The sequence below is a fragment of the Carica papaya genome, chromosome 9 (assembly GCF_054855325.1).
Source record: "Carica papaya isolate Zhongbai chromosome 9, ASM5485532v1, whole genome shotgun sequence".
In the NCBI taxonomy this organism is placed as follows: domain Eukaryota; kingdom Viridiplantae; phylum Streptophyta; class Magnoliopsida; order Brassicales; family Caricaceae; genus Carica; species Carica papaya.
This window is the reverse complement of record NC_142317.1, coordinates 11,489,280-11,513,143: the sequence shown is the minus strand read 5'-3', so window position 1 is coordinate 11,513,143 and position 23,864 is coordinate 11,489,280. Positions and strand designations below refer to the sequence as shown.

The 23,864-nt window shown below is 43.8% G+C and overlaps 19 pseudogenes; all 19 read left to right on the top strand.

Annotated features, from left to right (window-relative positions):
* Positions 1-957: 957 nt before the first annotated feature.
* On the top strand, positions 958-1,076 carry LOC148239824 (5S ribosomal RNA; annotated as a pseudogene).
* Positions 1,077-1,600: 524 nt separating this feature from the next.
* On the top strand, positions 1,601-1,719 carry LOC148239823 (5S ribosomal RNA; annotated as a pseudogene).
* A 1,110-nt stretch (positions 1,720-2,829) lies between these two features.
* Positions 2,830-2,947, top strand: LOC148239822 (5S ribosomal RNA; annotated as a pseudogene).
* Positions 2,948-4,762: 1,815 nt separating this feature from the next.
* On the top strand, positions 4,763-4,880 carry LOC148239821 (5S ribosomal RNA; annotated as a pseudogene).
* A 335-nt stretch (positions 4,881-5,215) lies between these two features.
* Positions 5,216-5,334, top strand: LOC148239820 (5S ribosomal RNA; annotated as a pseudogene).
* Positions 5,335-6,090: 756 nt separating this feature from the next.
* On the top strand, positions 6,091-6,209 carry LOC148239819 (5S ribosomal RNA; annotated as a pseudogene).
* A 792-nt stretch (positions 6,210-7,001) lies between these two features.
* LOC148239818 (5S ribosomal RNA) lies at positions 7,002-7,120 on the top strand (annotated as a pseudogene).
* Positions 7,121-8,828: 1,708 nt separating this feature from the next.
* On the top strand, positions 8,829-8,947 carry LOC148239817 (5S ribosomal RNA; annotated as a pseudogene).
* Positions 8,948-9,397: 450 nt separating this feature from the next.
* On the top strand, positions 9,398-9,516 carry LOC148239816 (5S ribosomal RNA; annotated as a pseudogene).
* A 349-nt stretch (positions 9,517-9,865) lies between these two features.
* On the top strand, positions 9,866-9,984 carry LOC148239815 (5S ribosomal RNA; annotated as a pseudogene).
* Positions 9,985-10,629: 645 nt separating this feature from the next.
* LOC148239814 (5S ribosomal RNA) lies at positions 10,630-10,748 on the top strand (annotated as a pseudogene).
* A 3,420-nt stretch (positions 10,749-14,168) lies between these two features.
* On the top strand, positions 14,169-14,287 carry LOC148239813 (5S ribosomal RNA; annotated as a pseudogene).
* Positions 14,288-15,099: 812 nt separating this feature from the next.
* On the top strand, positions 15,100-15,218 carry LOC148239812 (5S ribosomal RNA; annotated as a pseudogene).
* A 315-nt stretch (positions 15,219-15,533) lies between these two features.
* LOC148239811 (5S ribosomal RNA) lies at positions 15,534-15,652 on the top strand (annotated as a pseudogene).
* An 818-nt stretch (positions 15,653-16,470) lies between these two features.
* Positions 16,471-16,589, top strand: LOC148239810 (5S ribosomal RNA; annotated as a pseudogene).
* A 350-nt stretch (positions 16,590-16,939) lies between these two features.
* Positions 16,940-17,058, top strand: LOC148239809 (5S ribosomal RNA; annotated as a pseudogene).
* A 349-nt stretch (positions 17,059-17,407) lies between these two features.
* Positions 17,408-17,526, top strand: LOC148239808 (5S ribosomal RNA; annotated as a pseudogene).
* A 1,225-nt stretch (positions 17,527-18,751) lies between these two features.
* LOC148239807 (5S ribosomal RNA) lies at positions 18,752-18,869 on the top strand (annotated as a pseudogene).
* A 2,845-nt stretch (positions 18,870-21,714) lies between these two features.
* On the top strand, positions 21,715-21,833 carry LOC148239806 (5S ribosomal RNA; annotated as a pseudogene).
* The last annotated feature ends 2,031 nt before the right edge of the window (positions 21,834-23,864 follow it).

Below are 23,864 nucleotides of genomic sequence, written 5' to 3'. Positions count from 1 at the left end.
TCAAATATTAAATAGGGAAGGACAGGATAAAAAAAATATATCATACACCTCATGCAAAAGACAACCATAAGTTTTATTTCTCTCTTCTTTAATATAAATCAAATTATCAAATTTAATTATAAATACACTTGATTTTTAATATCATAAATACAATAAAATAATTTCAAAAAACCATGAATTTCACGTCTTCCATCAGAAATTATAAAAAATTAAATACTAAATTGTTTCATGCATCTATTGGAATTGTTAATTAAAGAATATTAGAATAACAAATTATTCAAATTCAATATAATAAAATTGTTCAAAACTTAAATATATACATGAAAATTTTGTCCATGTTTTTAGCTCCTTTTTTTTATAAAAAAAAATAACCACTTTCATTAATAGTTAAAGAAGACATGCCACTTTTGGGGGCAAAGTTTCCCAGATGTAGAAACAATCATAAAACTTTGCAGTTCTAGCAATTTCATGGGCTAACATGTTACAGTTACGTTGAGCCCATGCAGTTGTTACATTAGGCCTATCTCGAAGCAAATCTCTACAATCCTGGATGATACACCCAAACTCATAATGATCTTCTTCTTTTGACAGAAGAGCGACATGAACTGGTTTTGCATCCATTTTACAATGTTGGGTCCTTGTACATGATCATGGATATATTGTAGCATTTCTCTACAGGCCAATAGCTCTACCAAAAATAGAGAACAACATCCCTAAAAATTTCCTAAGAACACCACAGTTGGATGAACCATAAAGTTTACAGATTGGGCGACCGACGTTACGTGCGACTGGAACTATGGTCGCTGATTTATTCAAAAATGTGAGTCAAGGTACCGGGGTATTTTACTTGATATTAGAATGAGAACCAGAGGTGCGGTCTACACGCACAAGGAAACAAATAAACTGGAGAGGGAGGGAATGAGAGAGAGTGTATGTATTTGCAGCGCGAAATGAAATGGGTGCGATCATACCAGCACTCATGTACCGGATCCCATCAGAACTCTGCAGTTAAATATGCTTGGGCAAGAGTAGTACTAGAATGGGTGACCTCTCGGGAAGTTCTCGTGTTTTACCCATTTTTTTACAGATGGGACGTTCAATGTTACGCGCGACTGGAACTATGATCTGTTGGTTTATTCACAAATATGAGTCAAGACTCTAGAGCATTTTACTTGATATTAGAACGAGAAGTAGAGGTGCAGTGTGCACGCATAAGGAAAAAAATTACGGAAGGAGGGGAAAAGGAGAAGGAATGTATGTATTTGCTGCACATAATGAAACGAGTTTGATCATACCTGCACTAATGCACTTGATCCCATCAGAACTCCGTAGTTAAGTGTGCTTGGGTAAGAATAGTACTCAGATGGGTGACCTCCTGGAAAGTCCTTGTGTTGCAGCAATATTTTTGCAGATGCCGCGTTCGATATTACGCGCGACGGGAACTATGATCCGCTAGTTTATTCGAAACTATGAGTTAAGACTATGGGGCATTTTACTTGATATTATAACGAGAAGCAGAGGTGTAGTGTGCACGCACAAGGAAACAAATGACGGGAGGGGGGGAAAAGAGGATTATATGTATTTGCAGCGCAGGTGAAACGGGTGCGATCATACCAACACTAATACACCGGATCCCATCATAACTATGTAGTTAAGTGTGTTTGGGCGAGAGTAGTACTAGGATGGGTGACCTCCTAGGAAGTCCTCGTGTTGCACCCATTTTTTTACATATGGGGTGTTCGACGTTACGCGCCATTGGAACTATGGTCCGCTGGTTTATTCGCAAATGTGAGTCAAGGTGTCGGAGTATTTTACTCGATATTAAAATGAGAAGCAGAAGTGCAGTGTGCACGCACAAGGAAACAAAGACGGGAGGGGGGGAAAGAGGATTGTATGTATTTGCAGCACAGGTGAAATGGATGCGATCATACTAGCACTAATGCACCAGATCCCATGAAACTGCATAATTGAGCGTGCTTTGGCGAGAGTAGTACTAGGATGGGTGATCTTTTGGGAAGTCCTCGTGTTAAGCCCGTCTTTTTGCGGATGGGGTGTTAAACGTTATGCGCGATAGGAGCTATAGTCCGCCGGCGTGAGTCGCGGTACCAGAATATTTTGCTTAATATTTTTCGTGTATTCATTTATAGTCCACCACATGATAAGAGTGTCATTACGAGCATCTTACATAGTAGAACAACGAAAAATGAGGTAAGACAGACGGTCCATTTATCTAGGCGTGAGTCGAGGTGCCTAGACATTTCGCTTGATATTAGAACTAGAAACAGAGGTGTAGTGTGCATGCGCAGCAAAACAAATGACAAGAGGGGGGAGGGAAGGATAATGGGTATATGTATTTGCAGCACGGAATGGAAGGGGTGCGTTCATACCAACACTAATGCACCGGATCGTATCGAACTCCGCAGTTAACCGCATTCTAATGAAAGCAGTACTAGGATGGATGACCTCCTGCAGAGTTCTTGTGTTTCACCCGTCTTTTTATGGATGGAGCATTAAATATTACGCGTAACCAGAGCCACAGTCTGCCAGTGTGAGTCGCGGCATTGAGATATTTTGCTTAATATTTTTCATGCATTCATTTATAGTCCATCACGAGATAAGAATATCATTACGAGTATCTTAGATAGTAGAACAACAAAAATAGAATTGTCGTGGACGGTCTGTTCATCTAGGCATGAATCGAGCCGCCTGGGCATTTCAGTTGATATTAAAACTAGAAACAGAGGTGCGATGTGCGCGCACAACAAAATAAATGCTGGGAGGGGAGAGGGAAGGAGAAGTGGTATATGTATTTGCTGCGTGGAATGGAAAGGGTGCGATTATACCAGCACTAATGCATCGGATCCCATCGAACTTCGTAGTTAAGTGTGCTTGGGCGAGAGCAGTACTAAGATGGGTGACCTCCTGGGAAGTCCTCTTGTTGCAGTCATCTTTTTGTAGATGGGGCGTTAAACATTACGCGCGACGGGAGATACGGTCCACTAGTTCATTAGCCTGCATGATTCGCAGTGTCGGGGCATTTTGTTTAATATTTTTTGTGTATTCATTTATATTCCATTACAAGATAAGAGTATTATTACGAATATCTTACTTAATATAACAACAAAAATAGAGGTGCGGCGGGCGGTACGTTTATCTGGGTGTTAGTCGAGGTGCTAGGGCATTTCGCTATATATTAGAACTAGAAGCAAAGGTGTGGTGTGCGCGCACAGTAAAACAAATGACGGGAGGGGTGAGAGAAGGAGAAGGGGTATATATATTTGCATCGCAAAATGGAAGTGGTGTAATCATATTAGCACTAATTCACAAGATCCCAACAGAACACCGCAGTTAAGCGTGCTTGAGCGAAAGTAGTACTTGGATGGGTGACCTCCTAGAAAGGCCTCATGTTGTACCCGTCTTTTTGCAGACGGGGCAGTAAAGATTACGCAGGACCGGATCCATAGTCTGCAGGTTCATTCGCAAATGTGAGTCGCGACACTGGGATATCTTTATTAATATTTTTTATGCATTCATTTATAATCCACCACGTGATAAGATTATTCTTACGAGTATTTTACAAAGTAGAACAACAAAAACAGAGGTGTAGCGAGCAGTCCGTTCATCTGGGCGTGAGTCAAACGCATCTTACATAGTAAGAAAATAAAAATACAAGTGTGGCGGGCAGTTTGTTCATCTAGGCATCAGTCGAGGCACCGAAGCATTTCGGTTGATATTAGAACTAGAAATAGAGGTGCGGTGGGCACGCACAGTGAAACAAATGACTGGAGGGAAGAGGGAAGAAAAAGGGATGTATGTATTTAAAGCGTAGAATGAAATTGGTGCAATCATACCAGCACTAATGCATTAGATCCCATTAGAACTCCACTGTTAGGGGTGCTTGGACGAGAGTATTACTAGGATTGGTGACCTCCTTGGAAGTCCCTATGTTGCACTTGTCTTTTTACAGATGTAGCGTTAAACGTTACGCGCGATAGGGAGCCGTGGTCTATCGGTTCATTCGCCAACATGAGTTATGGTGTGAAGGCATTTTGTTTAATATTTTTAGTGCATTCATTTATAGGCCACCACATGATAAGAGTATCATTACGAGCATCTTAATTAGTAGAACAACAAAAATAGAGGCACGACGGGCGGTCCATTCATCTGGGCATTTGCCGAAAAATTTCACTTGATATTAGAACTAGAAGATGAGGTGCGGTGTGCGCGTAGTGAAACAAATTACGAGAGGGGAGAGATAAGGAGAATGGTATGTACTTGCGATGCAAACAAGAAAGTATGTGATCATACCAACACTAGTTCATCGGATCCCATCAGAACTACGAAGTTATGCGTGCTTGGGCAAGCGTAGCACTAGGATGGGTGACCTCCTAAGACGTCCTCGTGTTGCATCCTCCTTTTTGCAGACGGGGCATTAAATGTTACGCGGGACCGGAGCGACGATCCGACGGTTCATTCGCAAATGTGAGCCACGTCGCTGGGACATTTTGCTTAAAATTTTTCGCATATTCAATTAAAGCCCATCACGTGATAAGATTGCCATTGCAAGTATCTTAAATTGTAGAACAACAAAAAAACGAGGTGCGGCAGACGATCCATTAATATGGGCATGAGTCGAGGTGCCGGGGCATTTCGCTGGATATTAGAACCAGAAGCAGAGGTAAAGTGCGTACACAGCGAAACAAATGACAGGAGGGGAGAGGGAAGGAGAAGGAGCATATGTATTTGCAGCGAAATTAAAAAATGGTGAGATCATACCAGCACTAGTTCACCGGATCCAATTAAAACTCCGCAGTTAAGCGTGCTTGGACGAGAGTAGTAATAGGATGGGTGACCTTCTAGGAAGTCTCGTGTTGCACCCTTCTTTTTGTAGACGGGGCGTTAAAAGTTACGCGGGACCGAAGCGACGGTTCGTCGGTTCATTCGCAAACGTGAGTCACGGTGCCGGGGCATTTTGCTTAATATTTTTTGCCCATTCAACTAAAGCCCATCATGTGATGAGAGTGTCATTGCGAGCATCTTACATAATAAAACAATAAAAAACATGGTGCGGCGGACGTTTCGTTCATATAGGCATGAGTCGAGGCATCTTGGCCTTTCGCTCGATATTAGAACTAGAAACATAGGTGGGATGCGCGCACAATGAAACAAATGACGGGAGGGGAGAGTAAAGTCGAAGGGGTATACAAACTAAAATTGGTGTGATCATACCAGAACTAATTCACTAGATCCCATCAAAACTCCACAGTTAAGCGTGTTTGGGTGGGAGTAGTACTAGGATGGGTGACCTCTTAGAAAGTCCTCATGTTGCATCCTTCTTTTCGTAGATGGAGCGTTAAACATTACGCGGGACTGGAGCGACAGTTCCCCGGTTCGTTCACAAACGTGAATCACGATGCCGGAGCATTTTGCCTAATATTATTCGTGCATTCAATTATATCCCACCATGTGATAAGAGTGTTATTACGAGTATTTTACATAGTAGAATAATGAAAACAGAGGTGAGGTGGGCGATCCATTCATCTAGGCATGGCCGGGGCATTTTGCTTGATATTAAAACTAAAAACAGAGATGAGGTGTGCGTGTACAGTGATACAAATGATCGGAGGGGGGAGGGAAGGCGAAGGGCCATATGCATTTGTAGTGGGGAATGGGACGGGCGCAATCAGTCCAGCACTAATGCACTGAATCCCATAAGAACTCTATAGTTAAGTGTCCTTTGAATCCCACTGAATCCTTATGTTGCACCTATCTTTTTTCATATGGAACATTAAGCATTACGAATGACCGGAGATGCAGTCCACTGGTTCATTCGCTGGAGTGAGTCTTGGCGCCATTCATTTATTGTCAACCACGTGATAAGAATGTCATTACAAGCAGATTACATAGTAGAATATAAAAAATGTGGTGCAGCGGATGCTCCGTTCATCTGGCTGTGAGTCGAGCCGCCGGGGCATTTCACTTGATATTAGAATTAGAAGCAGAGGTGCGGGGTGCGCGCACAACAAAAAAAATGACGAGACGGGGGAGGGAAGGAGAAGGGATATATGTATTTGCAGCGTGAAATGGAATAGGTGCGATCATACCAACACTAATTCACTGAATCCCATCAGAACTCCGCAGTTAAGCATTTTTGGGCGAGAGTAGTACTAGGATGGGTGACTTCTTGGGAAGTCCTCGTGTTGCACCCTTCTTTTTGCAAACGGGGTGTTAAACGTTGCACGGGACTAGAGCAACGGTCTGCCGGTTCATTAACAAACGTGAGTCACGGTGCTGGGGCATTTTGCCTAATATTTTTTATGCATTCAATTAAAGCCCATTATGTGATAAGAGTGTTATTACGAGTATCTTACATAGTAGAACAACGAAAATAGAAGTGCGGCGGGCGATTTATTCATATAGGCATGAATCGAGGAATCGGGGAATTTCGCTTGATATTAGAACTAGAAATAGAGGTGAGGGGTGTGCGTACAACGAAATAAAAGATGGGAGGGGGGAGGAAAGGAGAAGGGGCACATGCATTTGTAGCGTGGAATGGGATGGGTGCGATCATACCACCACTAGAAGGGGCACATGCATTTGTAGCACAGAATGGGACGGGTGTGATTAGACCAGCACTAATGCACCGAATCCCATAAGAACTCTACAATTAAGTGTCCTTTGGTGAAAGTAGTACTAAGATTGTTGACCTCTTAAAAAGTCCTCGTGTTACACCCATTTTTTTGTACACGAGGCATTAAAAATTATGCGCGAGCAGTATCACGGTCCGTCAGTTCATTCGCAAATGTGAGTCGCGGCGTCAGGGCATTTTGCTTAATTTTTTTAGTACATTCATTTTATCTGGGTGTGAGTCGAGCCGCCGGGACATTTTGTTTGATATTAGAATTAAGAGTAGAGGTGCAAGGTGCGCGCACAACGAGAAAAATGACAAGAGTGGGGAGGGAAGGAGAAGGGGTAGATGTATTTGCAGCGCGATATAGAACGGGTGCGATCATACCAGCATTAATTCACTGGATCCCATCAAAACTCCGCAGTTAAGTATTTTTGGGTGAGAGTAGTACTAAGATGGTAGACCTCTTGAAAAGTTCTCGTGTTGCACCCTCTTTTTTTTACACACGAGGCAATAAACATTATGCTCCACCGGAACCACGGTCCGTCGGTTAATTTGCAAATTTGAGTTGCAGCATCAAAACATTTTGCTTAATATTTTTCGTGCATTCATTTATAGTCCACCACACTATAAGAGTCTGATTACGAGCATTTTACATAGTAGAACAACAAAAAACGAGGTACGGTGTGCAGTCCGTTCATCTGGGCATGAGTCAAGCCGTTGGGGCATTTCACTTGATATTAGATTTAGAAAAAGAGATGTGGGGTGTGCGCACAGCGAAAAAAATGATGGGAAGGAGGAGGCAAGGAGAAGGGGTATATTTATTTGCAGCGCAAAATGGAACAGGTGCGATCATACCAGCACCAATTCTCTGAATCCCATTGGAACTCCGCAGTTAAGCATTTTTGGGCGAGAGTAGTACTAAGATGGTTGACTTCCTGGGAAGTCCTCGTGTTGTACCCTTTTTTTTGCAGACGGGGCGTTAAACGTTGCGCTCGGCATCAGGGCATTTTTCTTAATATTTTTTGTGCATTCAATTAAAGCCCATCACGTGATAAGAGTATTATTACAAGCATCTTAAATAGTAGAACAACGAAAAACGAGGTGTGACGGGCGATCCGTTCATATGGGCATGAGTCGAAGCGACGGGGCATTTCACTTGATATTAGAATTAGAAGCAGAGGTGAGGTGCGCACACAGTGAAACAAATGACGGGAGGGGAGAGGGAAGGATAATGGGTATATGTATTTACGGCACAAACAAGAAAGGATGTTATCATACCAACACTAGTTCACCGGATCAAATTAGAATTCCGTAGCTAAGCGTGCTTGGGTGACTGTAGTACTATGATGGGTGACCTCTGGGGAAGTTCTCATGTTGTACCTTTTTTTTTGCAGACTGGGCGTTAAACGTTACGCGGGACCAGAACAACGGTCCGTCAGTTCATTCAAAAATATTAGTCACGGCGTTGGGGCATTTTTCTTAATATTATTCGTGCATTTAATTATAGCCCACCAAGTAATAAGATTGTTATTACGAGCATCTTACATAGTAGAACAACAAAAGAAGAGGTGTGGTGGGTGTTCCATTCATATGGACATGAGTCGAGGCGCCAAGATATTTCGCTTGATATTAGAACTAGAAGCAGAGGTGAGTTGCACGCACAGTGAAACAAATGACGGGAAAGGAGAGGGAAGGAGAAGGGATATATGTCTTTGCAGCGCAAATTAGAAGGGGTGCGATCATACCAACACTAGTTCACTACATCCATCAGAACTCTACAGTTAAGCGTGCTTGGACGAGAGTAGTACTATGATGTGTAACCTCTTGGGAAGCACTCGTGTTGCACCCTTCTTTTTGCGGACGGGGCGTTAAATGTTATGTGGGACTGGAGCGACGGTCTGCCAGTTCATTCACAAACGTGAGTCATGGCACCGGGACATTTTGCTTAATATTTTTCGTGCATTCAATTAAAGCCCATCACGTGTTGAGAGTGTCATTGCGAGCATATTACATAGTAGAACAACAAAAAGGGAGGTGCGACGGGTGTTTCGTTCATATGGACATGAGTCAAGGCGCCGAGCCATTTCTCTCGATATTAGAACTAGAAGCAGAGGTGAGTTGTGCGCACAGCAAAATAAATGTTGGGAAGGGAGAGGGAAGGGGAAGGAGTATATGTATTTGCGGCGCAAAATAGAACGGTTGCGATCATACCAGCACTAGTTCACCGGATCCCATCAGAACTCTGCAATTAAGCGTGCTTGGGAGAGAGTAGTACTAGGATGGGTGACCTCCTAAAAAGTTCTCGTGTTGCACCCTTCTTTCTGCAGATGGGGCGTTAAATATTATGCGGGACCGAAATGACGGTCCGCCGGTTCTTTCGCAAATATGAGTCATGGCACTAGGGTATTTTGCTTAATATTTTTCGCGCATTCAATTAAAACCCATCACGTGATGAGAGTGTCATTGCGAGCACCTTACATAATAGAACAACAAAAAAAAAGGTGCGGTGGGTGATCCATTCATATCGGCATGAGTCGAGGTGCTAGGGTATTTTGCTTAATATTAGAACTAGAAGAAGAAGTGAGGTGTGCGCAGAGCGAATCAAATGATAGGAGGGGAGAGGGTATGGGCATGAGTCGAGGCATTGGCGTATTTCACTTGATATTAGAATTAGATGCAGAGGTGAGGTGCGCGCACAGCGAAACAAATGAGGGGAGGGGAGAGGGAAGGAGAAGGAGTATATGTACTTGCGGCGCAAACTAGAATGGGTGCGATCATACCAGCACTAGTTCACTAGATCCCATTAGAACTCTGCAGTTAAGCATGCTTGGGCGAGAGTAATACTAGGATGGGTGATCTCTTGGGAAGTTCTCATGTTGCACCATTCTTTTTGCAGATGGAGCATTAAACATTCAATGGGACCGGAGCGATGGTCCGTTAGTTCATTTGCAAACGTGAGTCACGGCACCGGGGCATTTTTCTTAATATTTTTCCAGCATTCAATTAAAGCTCATCACGTGATAAGAGTGTCATTGCGAGCATCTTAAATAGTAGAACAACAAAAAATGAGAGACGGCGGGTGATCCGTTTATATGGGAATGAGTCGAGGTGCCGGAGCATTTCACTTGATATTAGAACTAGAAGAAGAGGTGAGGTACGCGCACAGCGTAATAAATGACGGAAGGGAAGAGTGAAGGAGAAGGGGTATATGTATTTCTGGCGTAAAAAAAGAACGGGTGCGATCATACTAGCACTAGTTAACCAGATCCCATCAGAACTACGCAGTTAAACATGCTTGGGTGAGAGTAGTACTTAGATGGGTGATCTCCTGGGAAGTCCTCGTGTTGCACCCTTCTTTTTGCATACAAGGCGTTAAACATTGCACGGGACTGGAGCAACGGTCTGCTGGTACATTCACAAACGTGAGTCACGGCACCAGGGCATTTTGCTTAATATTTTTTTCATTTAATTGAAACCCATCACGTGATAATTGTATCATTGCGAGCATCTTAAAAAGTATAATAACGAAAAAGGAGGTGCAAAAACAAGCAAGTGGCGGAATACCACAAAGGGAAAGCGTACCTAATAAAAAAGTAGTTTTTGTAATTGGTACATGCTTTGTTAAACCACCCATAAGAACCATATTCTGGCTTTTAACTGGAGAATATCCAACAATAGCTTCCATTGAATGAATAATTGATCCGGATCCTAAAAACAACAATGCTTTTGAATAAGCATGAGTAATCAAATGAAATAAAGCAGCTCGATAAGAGCCCATACCTAGAGCTAACATCATATAACCCAATTGAGACATTGTAGAATAGGCTAACCCTCTCTGCGGCGGGCGATCCGTTCATATAGGCATGTGTCGAGATGTCGGAGCATTTCGGTTGATATTAGATCTAGAAAGAGAGGTGATATGCGCGCACAGCGAAACAAATGACAATAGGGGAAAGGGAAGAAGAAGGGGCATATGTATTTGCGGCGCAAATAAGAAAGGGTGCGATCATACCAGCAATAATTTATCGGATCCCATCAGAACTCCGTAGTTAAGCGTGCTTGGGTGAGAGTAGTTCTAGGATGGGTGATCTCATGTGAAGTTCTCGTGTTGCGCCCTTCTTTTTACAGATGGGGTGTTAAACGTTACGCGAGACAGGAGCGACAGTCTGCCTGTTCATTTGCAAACGTGAGTTCACGGCACCGGGGCATTGCGCTTAATATTTTTTAAGCTTCAATTAAAGCCCATCACATGATAAGAGTGTCATTGCGAGCATCTTAAATAGTAGAACAACAAAAAACGAGGTGCGGCAGGTGATCTGTTCATATGGACATGAGACGAGGCGCCGTGACATTTCGCTTGATATTAGAACTAGAAGCAGAGGTGAAGTGCACACACAGCGAAACAAATGACGGGAGGGGAGAGGCAAGGAGAAGGGGCATATGTATTCGCAGTACAAATAAGAAAAGTTGCGATCATACCAGCAATAATTCACCGGATCCATTCAGAAATCTGCAGTTATACGTGCTTGGATGAGAGTAGTACTAGGATGGTTGACCTCCTGGGAAGTCCTCATATTGCACCCTTCTTTTTGCAAACAAGGTGTTAAACATTACACGGGACCCGAGCAACGGTTTGTCGGTTCATTTGCAAATGTGAGTCAAGGCGCCGGGGTATTTTACTTAATAGTTTTTGCGCATTCAATTAAAGTCCATCACGTGATGAGAGTGTCATTGCGAGCATCTTACGTAGTAGAAAAATAATAAATGAGGTGTGGCGGACATTCTGTTCATATGGGCATGTGTCGAGGCGCTAGGGCATTTCGCTTGATATTAGAACTAGAAGCAGAGGTGAGGGGAGAGGGAAGGAGAAGGGGTATATGTATTTGCGGCGCAAACCAGAATTGGTGTGATCATACCAGCACTAGTTTACCAGATCCCATCATAACTCCGCAGTTAATCGTGTGGGCAAGAGTAGAACTAGGATGGGTGGTTCCTCGAAAGTTCTCGTGTTGCACCCTTATTTTTGCAGACGGAGCATTAAACGTTACATGGGACCGGAGCGACAGTCTGCCTGTTCATTTAGAAATGTGAGTCGCAGCGCCGGAGCATTTTGCTTAATATTTTTCGCGCATTTAACTAAAACCAATCATGTGATGTGAGTGTTATTGCAAGCAGCTTAAATAGTAGAACAACGAAAAATGAGGTGTGCGCGGCGATCCCTTCATATAGGCATGAGTCAAGGCACCGGAGCATTTTGCTTGATATTAGAACTAGAAGAAGAGGTGAGGTGTACGTGTACAGAGAAATAAATGACAGGAGGGGGGAGGGAAGGAGAAGGGGCATATGCCTTTATAGTGCGTAATGGGAGGGGTGCGATCAGACCAGCACTAATGCACCAAATCCCATAAGAACTCTGCAGTTAAGTTTTCTTTGGTGAGAGTAGTACTAGGATTGTGGACCTCTTGAAAATTCCTCGTGTTACACCTATGTTTTTGCACACGAAGCAATAAACGTTACGTGCAACTAAAACCCCAGTTTGTCGGTTCATTCGTAAACGTGAGTCGCGGCATCTGGGCATTTTGCTTAATATTTTTCGTGCATTCATTTCATCTGGGTGTGAGTCGAGCCACCGGGGCATTTTGCTTGATATTAGAATTAGAAGCAGAGGTGCAAGGTGCACGCATAGCGAAAAAAATGACGGGGGGGAGGGAAAGAGAAGGGGTATATATATTTGCAGCATAAAATAGAACGGGTGCGATCATACTAGCACTAATTCACTGGATCCCATCAGAACTCCACAGTTAAGCATTTTTGGGTGAGAGTAGTACTAAGATGGTTGAACTCTTGAAAAGTCCTTGTGTTGCACCATTCTTTATCCACACGAGACAATAAACGTTACGCGTGACTAGAACCATGGTTCGTCAGTTCATTCGCAAACGTGAGTCACAGCGTCAGGGCATTTTGCTTAACATTTTTTGTGTATTAATTTATAGCCCACCACATTATAAGAGTGTTATTACGAGCATCTATATAGTAGAACAACAAAAAATGAGATTAGGCGAGCGGTCCGTTATCTGGGCGTGAGTTGAGCCACCGGGGCATTTCGCTTGATATTAGAATTAAAAGAAGAGGTGTGGGGTGCGTGCATAGCAAAAAAAATGATAGCAAGGGGGAGGGAAGGAGAAGCGGTACATGTATTTACAGCGCGAAATGGAACAGGTGCGATCATACCAGTACTAATACATCGAATCCAATCAAAACTCTGCAGTTATGCATTTTTGGCGAGAGTAGAACTAGGATGGGTGACTTCCTGGAAGTCCTCGTTTTGCACCCTTCTTTTTATAGACGGGGCACTAAACGTTGCGCTCGGTGTCAGGGTATTTTGCATAATATTTTTTGTGCATTCAATTAAAATCCATTACGTGATAAGAATATTATTACGAGTATCTTACATAGTAGAACAACAAAACAGAGGTGCGGTGGGCGATCAGTTCATATGGGCATGCGTCGATGCACTGGGGCATTTCGTTTTATATTAGAACTACAAGCAGAGGTGAGGTATGCGCGCACAACAAAACAAATGACGGGAGGGGTGAAGGAAGGAGAAATGATATATGTATTTGTGGTGTGAATTAGAACGGGTGCGATCATACCAGCAATAATTCACCGAATCCATTCAAAACTCTGCAGTTATGCGTGTTTGGGCGAGAGTAGTACTAGGATGGTTGACCTCCTGAGAAGTCCTCATGTTCCACCATTCTTTTTGCAAACGGGGCGTTAAACATTACACGGGACTAGAGCGACGGTCTATCGGTTCATTAGCAAACATAAGGCGTCGGGACATTTTGCTTAATATTTTTTACACATTCAATTAAGGTCCATCACGTGATGAGAGTGTCATTGCAAGCATCTTATATAGTAGAAAAATGAAAAACAAGGTGCAGCGGGCGTTCTGTTCATATGGGCATGTGTCGAGGCACCGGGGCATTTCGCTTGATATTAGAACTAGAAGCAGATGTGAGGGGAGAGGGAAGGAGAAATGGTACATGTATTTACAGCTCAAACAAGAATTGGTGCGATCATACCAGCACTAGTACACTGGATCCAATCATAACTCCGCAGTTAAGCGTGTTTGGGCAATAGTAGAACTAGGATGGGTGGTTCCTCGAAAGTCCTCATGTTGCACCCTCTTTTTTACAGATAGAGTGGTAAACGTTACGCGGGATCAGAGCAACGGTCAGCTGGTTCATTTGTAAATGTGAGTCACGGCGCTGGAGCATTTTACTTAATATTTTTTGTGCATTCAACTAAAGCCAATCATGTGATGAGAGTGTCATTGCAAGCAGCTTAAATAGTAGAACAACGAAAAATGAGGTACGGGGGGCGATCTGTTCATATGGGCATGAGTCGAGGTGCCGGAGCATTTCACTTGATATTAGAACTAGAAGCAGAGGTTAGGTGCACGCACAAAGAAACAAATAACGGGAGGGGAGAGTGAAGGAGAAGAGGTATATGTATTTGCGGCGTAAAATAAAACGGGTGCGATCATACCAGCACTAGTTCATCGGATTCCATCAGAACTCCACAATTAAGCATGCTTTGACGAGAGTAGTACTAGGATGGGTGACCTCTTGGGAAGTCCTCGTGTTGCACCCTTCTTTTTGCAGACAAGACATTAAACGTTACGCGGGACCAGAGATCTGGTCCGCTGGTTCATTCGCAAACGTGAGTCACAGCACCGGGAAATTTTGTTTAATATTTTTTCCACATTCAGTTAAAGCTCATCACGTGATAAAAGTGTCATTTAGAGTACCTTACATAATAGAACAACGAAAAATGAGGTACAGCGGGTGATCCGTTCATATAGGCATGAGTCGAGGCGCCGGGGTATTTCGCTTGATATTAGAACTAGAATGAGAGGTGAGGTATACGCACAGCGAAATAAATGACGGGAGGGGAGAGGGAAGGAGAAGGGATATATGTGTTTGCGGCGTAAATTAGATCGATTGAGATCATTCCAGCAATAGTTCACCAGATCCCATCAGAACTCTGCAGTTAAGCGTGCTTGGGTGAAAGTAGTACTAGAATAGATGACCTCCTTAGAAGTTCTCATGTTGTACCCTTCTTTTTGCAGACGGGGTGTTAAACATTTTTTAAGACTGTAGCGACGGTCTGCCAGTTCATTCACAAACGTGAGTCACGGCGCCGTGGTATTTTGCTTAATATTTTTATGTATTCAATTAAAGCCTATCACTTGATAAGAGTGTCCTTGCGAGCATCTTAAATAGTAGAACAAAGAAAAATGAGGTGCAGCACGATCCGTTCGTTTAGGCATGAGTCGAGGCGTCGAAGTATTTCGATTGATATTAGAACTAAAAGAAGAGGTGAGGTGCGCGCACAACGAAACAAATGACAGGAGGGGAGAAGGAAGACGAAGGGCTATATGTATGTGCGGCGCAAATTAGAACATGTGCGATCACACTAGCACTAGTTCCCTGGATCCCAACAGAACTCCGCAGTTAATCGTGCTTGTGCGAGAGTAGTACTAGGATGGGTGACCTCTTGGGAAATTCTCGTGTTGCACCCTCCTTTTTGCAGACGGGGCGTTAAACGTTATGCGGGACCGGAGTGACGGTTCGCTGGGTCATTCACCAGCGTGAGTCTTGAAGCCATGGCATTTTGCTTAATATTTTTAGTGCATGCATTTATAGTCCACCACATGATAAGAGTGTCATTACGAGAAACTTAGATAGTAGAATAATGAGGTGCGAGTCGAGCCACCAGAGCATTTCGCTTGATATTAGAATTAAAAGCAGATGTGAGATGCGCGCACAGCGAAACAAATGATGAGAGGGAGGAGGGAAGGAAAAGGGGTATATCTATTTGCAATACGAAATGGAACGGGTGCGATCATACCAGCATTAATTCACCAAATTCCATAAGAACTCCGCTGTTAAGCATTTTTGGGCAAGAGTAGTACTAGGATGGGTGACCTCTTGGGAAGTCCTCGTGTTACACTCTTCTTTTGCAGACGGGGCATTAAAAATTACGTGAGACCAGAGCGACGGTCCGCCGGTTCATTTGCAAACGTGAGTCACGGCGTCGGGGTATTTTGCTTAATATTTCTCGTGCATTCAATTAAAGCCCATCATGTGATAAGAGTGTTATTACGATTACCTTACATAGTAGAACAACAAAAATAGAAGTGTGGCTGGCGATCCGTTCATATGGGCAGGAGTCGAGACGCTAGGGCATTTCGCTTGATATTAGAACTAGAAGTAGAGGTGAGGGGTATACGCACAGCGAAACAAATGATGGAAGGGGGGAGAGAAGGAGAATGGGCACATGAACTTGTAGTACAAAATGGTACAGGTTCGATAATACCAGCAATAATGCACTGATTCCCATAAGAACTCTGCAATTAAGTGTCCTTGGGTGAGAGTAGTACTAAAATGGTTTACCTCTTGGAAAGTCCTCGTGTTGCACCTATTTTTGTGCACACGAGAAAATAAATATTACACGCGACTAGAACCACGGTCCGTCGGTTCATTCGCAAGTGTGAGTCACAACGTCAGGACATTTTGCTGAATAATTTTTGTGCATTCATTTATAATCCACCACGTGATAAGAGTGTCTTTATGAACATCTTATAAAGTAGAACAATAAAAAATGAGGTGCGACAGGCGGTCCATTCATCTAGGCGTGAGTCGAGCCGCCAAGGAATTTCGCTTGATATTAGATTTAAAAGCTGAGGTGCGGGGTGCGCGCACAACGAAAAAAATGATGGGAGGGGGGAGGGAAGGAGAAGGGGTAGATCTACTTGCAGCGCAAAATAGAACAGGTGCGATCATACTAGAATTAATTTGCTGGATCCCATCAGAACTCCACAGTTAATCATTTTTGGGCGAGAGTAGTACTAGGATGGGTGACCTCTTGGGAAGTTCTTGTGTTGCACCCTTCTTTTTGTAGACGGAGCATTCAACATTACGCAAGACTGGAGCGACAGTCCACTGGTTCATTCGCAAACGTGAGTCACAATGTCAGAGCATTTTGCTTAATATTTTTTGCGCGTTCAATTAAAGCTCATCATGTTATAAGAGTGTTATTACAAGTATCTTACATAGTAGAACAACGAAAACAAAGGTGCAGCGGGCGATTAGTTCATATGGACATGAGTCGAGGCACCGAGGCATTTTGCTTGATATTAGAACTAGAAGATGAGGTGAGGTATACGCGCACAACAAAACAAATGATGAGAGGGGGGAGAGAAGGAGAAGGAATATATTTATTTGCAGCGCAAAATAGAAGTGGTGCGACTATACCAGCACTAATTCACCGGATCCCATCAGAACTCCGCAGCTAAGCGTGCTTAGACGAGAGTAGTACAAGGATGGATGACCTCCTAGGAAGTCCTCGTGTTGCACCCTTCTTTTTGTAAATGGGGCATTAAATGTTATGGGGGACCAGAGCGATGGTCAGCCGATTCATTCGCAAACATGAGTCACGGTGCCGGAGGATTTTGCTTAATGTTTTTCGTGCATTCAATTAAAGCCCATCATGTGATAAGAGTATTATTATGAGTATCTTACATAGTAGAACAATGAAAACAAAGGTGCGGCGGGCGATTAGTTCATATATACATGAGTCGAGGCACCGAGGCATTTTGCTTGATATTAGAACTAGAAGATGAGGTGAGGTATGCGCGCACAACAAAACAAATGACGGGAGGGGGAAAGAAGGAGAAGGAATATATTTATTTGCAGCGTAAAATAGAAGTGGTGCGACCATACCAGCACTAATTCACCGGATCCCATCAGAACTCCGCAGCTAAGCGTGCTTCGACGAGAGTAGTACAAGGATGAATGACCTCCTAGGAAGTCCTCGTGTTGCACCTTTCTTTTTGTAAATGGGGCGTTAAATGTTACGCGGGACCAGAGCGATGGTCAGCTGATTCATTCGCAAACATGAGTCGCGATGCCGGGGCATTTTGCTTAATGTTTTTCGTGCATTCAATTAAAGCCCATCACGTGATAAGAGTATTATTACAAGTATCTTACATAGTAGAACAACGAAAATAGAGGTGCATCAGGTGATCCGTTCATTAGGGCCTTTCGCTTGATATTACAACTAGAAGCAGAGGTGAGGTGTGCACGTACAACGAAAAAAATGACTGGAGGGAGGAGGGAAGGAAAAGGGGCACATGCATTTGTAGTGGGGAATGGGACAGGTGCGATAAGATCAGCACTAATGCACCGAATCCCATAGGAACTCTACAGTTAAGTGTCCTTTGGTGAGAGTAGTTCTAAAATTGTTGACCTCTTGGAAAGTTCTCGTGTTACACCTATTTCTTTTCACACGAGGCAATAAATGTTACGCGCGACAACCATTGCTTCATTCGTAAATGTGAGTCGCAGTGTCAAGGCATTTTGGTTAATATTTTTTGTGCATTCATTTAAAGTCCACCGCGTTATAAGAATCTCATTACGAGCATCTTACATTGTAGATTAACAAAAAATGAGGTGCGACAGACGGTCATTTCATCTGGGCGTGAGTTGAGCCGCTGGCGCATTTGGTTTGATATTAGAATTATAAACAGAGATGCGGGGTGCGCACACAGTGAAAAAATGATGGGAGGGTGGAGGGAAAGAGAAGGGGTATATGTATTTGCAGCACGAAATGGAACGGGTGCGATCATACCAACACTAATTCACCGGATTCCATCAGAACTCCACTGTTAAGAATTTTTGGGTAACAGCAGTACTAGGATGGGTGACTTCTTTTTGCAGACGGGGCATTAAAAATTACGTGGGACCAAAGCGACGGGCCAGTTCATTACAAACGTGAGTCAAGGCGCCAGGGTATTTTGCTTAATATTTCTCGTGCATTCAATTAAAGCCCATCACGAACACGAGTACTATTACGAGTATCTTACATAGTAAAACAACGAAAACAGAGGTGCGGCGGGCGATCAGTTTAAATGGGCATGAGTCGACACGCTTAGGCATTTCGCTTGATATTAGAAGTAGAAGCAGAGGTGAGGTGTGCACGCACAGCGAAACAAATAGGGGGAGGGGAGAGGGAAGGAGAAGGGGTATATGTATTCGCGGTGCGAACTAGAATAGTTTCAATCATACTAGCATTAATTCACCGGATCCCATCAGAACTCCGTAGTTAAGCGTTCTTGGGCGAGAGTAGTGGTAGGATGGGTGACCTCTTAGAAAGTCCCGTGTTGCACCCTTATTTTTGTAGACTAGGCGTTAAACGTTACACAGGATCGCAGCGACGGTCCGCCGGTTCATTCGCAAATGTGAGTCATGGCACCTGGGCTTTTTGCTTAATATTTTTTGTGCATTCAATTAAAGTCCATCACGTGATAAGAGTGTTATTATGAGTATCGTACATAAGAGAACAACAAAAACAGAGGTGCGGCGGGCGATCCATTCATATGGCCATGAGTCGAGGCACTGGGGCATTTCGCTTGATATTAGATGTAGAAACAGAGGTGAGGTTTGCGCGTAAAGCGAAATAAATGGCGGGAGGGGGGAAGGAAGGAGAAGGGGCATATGCATTTATAGCGCGGAATGGGACAGGTGCGATCAGACCAACATAATGCACCGAATCCCATAAGAACTTTGCAGTTAAGTGTCCTTTCGTGAGAGTAGTACAAAGATGATTGACCTCTTGGAAAGTCTTCGTGCTGCACCTGTTTTTTTGCACATAAGGAAATAAACATTACGCGCGACAGGAACTAAGGTCCGTCGGTTCATTTGCAAATGTGAGTCGCGGCGTCAGGGCATTTTGCTTAATATTTTTCGTGCATTCATTTATAGTCCACCACGTTATAAGAGTTTCATTATGAGCATCTTACATAGTAGAATAATGAAAAATGAGGTACGACGAGCAGTCTGTTCTTCTGGGCATGAGTCGAGCTGTCGGGACATTTCACTTGATATTAGAATTAGAACCAGAGGCGCGGGGTTCGCGCACAGCTAAAAAAATGACTGGACGGGGAAGGGAAGAAGAAGGGGTATATGTATTTGCAGTGCGGAATGGAACAAATGTGATCATATCAATACTAATTCACCATATCCCATCATAACTCCGCATTTAAGAATTTTTAGGCGAGAGTAGTACTAGGATGGGTGACCTCTTTGGAAGTCCTCCTGTTGCACCCTTCTTTTTGCAGACAGGACGTTAAACATTATGCAGGATTGGAGCGATGGTTCGCCGGTTGATTTGCAAACATGAGTCATAGCATCGGACTATTTTACTTAATATTTTTCGTGCATTTAATTAAAGCTCATAACATGATAAGAGTGTTATTTCGAGTATCTTACATAGTAGAACAACGAAAACAGAGGTGCAGCGGGTGATCCATTCATATGGGCATGAGTCGAGGTATTGGGGCATTTTGCTTGATATTAGAACTATGAGCAGAGGTGAGGTATGTGTGTACAGCAAAACAAATGACGGGAAGAGGGAGGGAAGGAGAAGGGGCACATTCATTTGTAGCACGGATTGGGATGGGTGCAATCATACCAGCACTAATGCACCAAATTCCATATGAACTCTGCAGTTAAGTGTCCTTTGGTGAGAGTAGTACTAAGATGGTTGACCTATTGGAAAGTTCTTTTGTTGCACCTATTTTTTTGCACATGAGGCAATAAAGTTACGCCCGATGGGAACAACGGTCCGTCGGTTCATTCACAAATGTGAGTCGCAGCGTCAGGGCATTTTGTTTAATATTTTTCACGAGAGTAGTACTAGGATGGGTGACCTCTTTGGAAGTTCTCATGTTGCACCATTCTTTTTGCAGACGAGGCGTTAAACATTACACAGGACCGGAGCGATGGTTCACTAGTTCATTTGTAAACATGAGTCACGGCACCTGGGCATTTTGCTTAATATTTTCCGCGCATTCAATTAAAGTCCATCACATGATAAGAATGTCGTTGCGAGTATCTTAAATAGAGCAATAACGAAAAACTAAGTACGGCGGGCATTCCGTTCATATGGGCATGAGTCGAGGCATTGAAGCATTTCGCTTGATATTAGAACTAGAAGCAGAGGTGACTTGCGCGCATAGCAAAACAAATGATGGGAGGGGAGACGGACGGAGAAGAGGTATATGTATTTCCAGCACAAACCAAAACGTATGCGATCATACCAGTACTAATTCACCGGATCTCATCAAAACTACGTACTTTAGCGTGCTTCGGCGAGAGTAGTACTAAGATGGGTGACCTCCTGGGAAGTCCTCATGTTGCACCCTTCTTTTTGTAAATGGGGTGTTAAATGTTACGCGGGATTGGAGCGACGGTCCACCGGTTCATTCATAAACGTCAGTCACGACGCCGATACATTTTTTTAAATATTTTTCGTGCATTCGATTAAAGCCCATCACATGATAAGAGAATCTTTATGAGCATGTTACATAGTAGAACAACGAAAATAAGGTGCGACCGGCGTTTCATTCATATAGGCATGGGTCGAGGTGCCGGGGCATTTCGTTTGATATTAGAATTAGAAGCAGAGGTGAAGTGCGCGTACAATGAAACGAATAATAGGAGGGGAGAGGGAGGAAGAAAGGGTATAGGTATTTGGAGCACGAACTAGAGTGGTTGCGATCATACTAGCATTAGTTCACCAGATCCCATCAGAACTCCACATTTAAGCGTGTTTGTGTGAGAATAGTTCTAGGATGGGTGATCTTTTGGGAAGTGCTCGTGTTGAACCCTTCTTTTTGCAGACGGGACGTTAAATGTTATGCGGGACTGAAGCAACGTCCGTCGGTTCATTCGCGAATATGAGTCACGACGCCGGGGCATTTTGCTTAATATTTTTCATGCATTCAATTAAAGCTCATCACGTGATAAGAGTGTCATTGCGAACATCTTACATAGTAGAACAACAAAAAATGAGATGCGGTACGATCCGTTCATATGGGTGTGAGTCGAGGTACTGGGGTATTTTATTTAATATAAGAACTAGAAGCAGAGTTGAGGTGCGCGAACAGCGAAACAAATGATGAAAGGGGAGAGGGAAGGAGAAGGGATATATGTACTTGCGGCACAAATTAAAATTGGTGCGATCATACCAGCACTAGTTCATCGGATCCCATGAGAACTCTGCAGTTAAGCATGCTTGGGCGAGAGTGGAACTAGGATGAGTGACCTTCTTGGAAGTCCTCGTGTTGCACCATTCTTTTTGCAGACGGGGCATTAAATGTTACGTGGGACCAGACCGACGGTGTGATGGTTCATTCGCAAACGTGAGTCACGACGCCGGAGCATTTTGCTCAATATAATTGAAAATGATTTTGGAAAAAATGGGTGAAAATTTAGATTCTGGGGTGTTTCTGAAAAGAAAATCAAAAATCGGAGGTCAAAACACAATTTAGAAAAATTATGCCACGTCAACAGCCACGTCAGCAGCCCAATCAGCAGCCCCGGCCAACCAGGACACGCCGCGTGGCAAGGACGCTGACGCGGGAGGCCACGCGGGACGGGGCCACATGGGCGATCAGCGTGCATGCGATCGAACGGTCCAGATCTCACGCGTGCAGACGGCTCAGATCTCACGCGCACGGACAACCCAGATCTCATGCGTACAGACGGTCCAGATTGAATCACGCACGAACTGCCCAGATCGCATCGCGATGGACGGCCCAAATTTATTCCCATTTTAATCCGATCGGACGGCCCAGATTAAATCGTGATGAACGGCTGAGATTAAAAGGAGAAGGTTATAAATAACGTCACCCACACCAACCCAAACCCTAGCCGCTAGTACTCTCGCCGGAGAAGAAGACGCAGTCACCGGAGGAACCGGCCGCTACCACCCGCCGCCGCACTAGAGGATTTTCTGACCACCAAACGAGGTAAATTTTCTCTTCTTGGTTCGTTTTTTGATGCTGAATCCGCCTATGGTCAAATCAAAGCTAAACCACTGGCCAATCAGCCGGAAAACACAGTCGAAGTCCAGCGCCATCGCGGCGGCTTTCCTCAGTCTTTACCTCCGATGAGGCCCTTGCCGGTTTCCGTTTGATGAAATTTTTACACCACTGTGATCACCGTCCTTTTCTCTACAGGTTGACTATAACAAAACATCAAATCGCGACTGGCGCCGGAGAAGCCGCTGCACCCGAGAGCTCCGCCGCCGGTAAGTCTCAGTTTTTCATGATTTTTTAGCCCACCGAGGGCCCTAGGGTTGTTTTATCGCAGGAACCGATGCAAGTTTGGCCGAAAACAGCCAACCCGAGACAGATCGCTGCCGCGGGCGACGGTGCCGTCGCCGGAGCACGGCGGAGCTGCCGTGCCGGAATTCCAAAATTGGCCGAGTAGGCCCTGGGTCTAATTTTGAGTTTTTTTCGAGACACGTGTAGGTACCAGAAGTGTGTTTCAGTTCCCGGAGAAAAATTTAGGGAATCTAGGGACTACCCGTAGGCGCAATGTAAAGCCAATTTCAGACTCCGAAATAAGTAAGGACCCCTCACTCTATTTCCTATCACGGGATTCTAATAAATGATAAAACTGTATTTTGTATAAATTAAGTAGATGTGCATAATTAATTCCAGTTACTAATGGAGCCCGAACCGGACATATTTCTCTGTCAGTTCCTGTTGATTTATTTCACATTTTTAAATGCAATATGGTATCTGATGTGTTCATTTTATGATTTCGTATGCATGAATCACGGTTTCATTTATTATGGTTTGAATTATTGTGAACCCGTTGTTGTCTTGTTTGGTGTTCATTACTGGTTTACGTGTTTATATTTGATTGGATAATTGAGACCAAGAAAAATGAAAAAAGGTATGTGAATTTATAAATAGATGATGTCGACAGCCTAACTAGATATCTTGGGAGATGGTGGACGAACCGGGTCCGTAGGGAACCCTACCGAAAACGTGGTCTCTCATATCAGACGGGGTATGGAGACCTTATGTGTTTTGGCGCCCATACCGGACGAGGTATTGGGACGGCCCGTTTCACCTTCATACTGGACGGGGTATTGAGGTTTATGCTTTTTGGTGCTCATACCGGACGGGGTATGGGGACGGCCCTTAATCAAGTTATCAATGTGAATGGTTCACGTGTAGCGGGGACCCCTATGGATCCCCATGGATACTAGTAGGCTGATAAAATAGGAAAATCTGTTGTCTGATGATTGAAATGCAAAGGTATGATATGTGTTATGTTATAAAGTGTGTATGATTTCATAATATTATAAT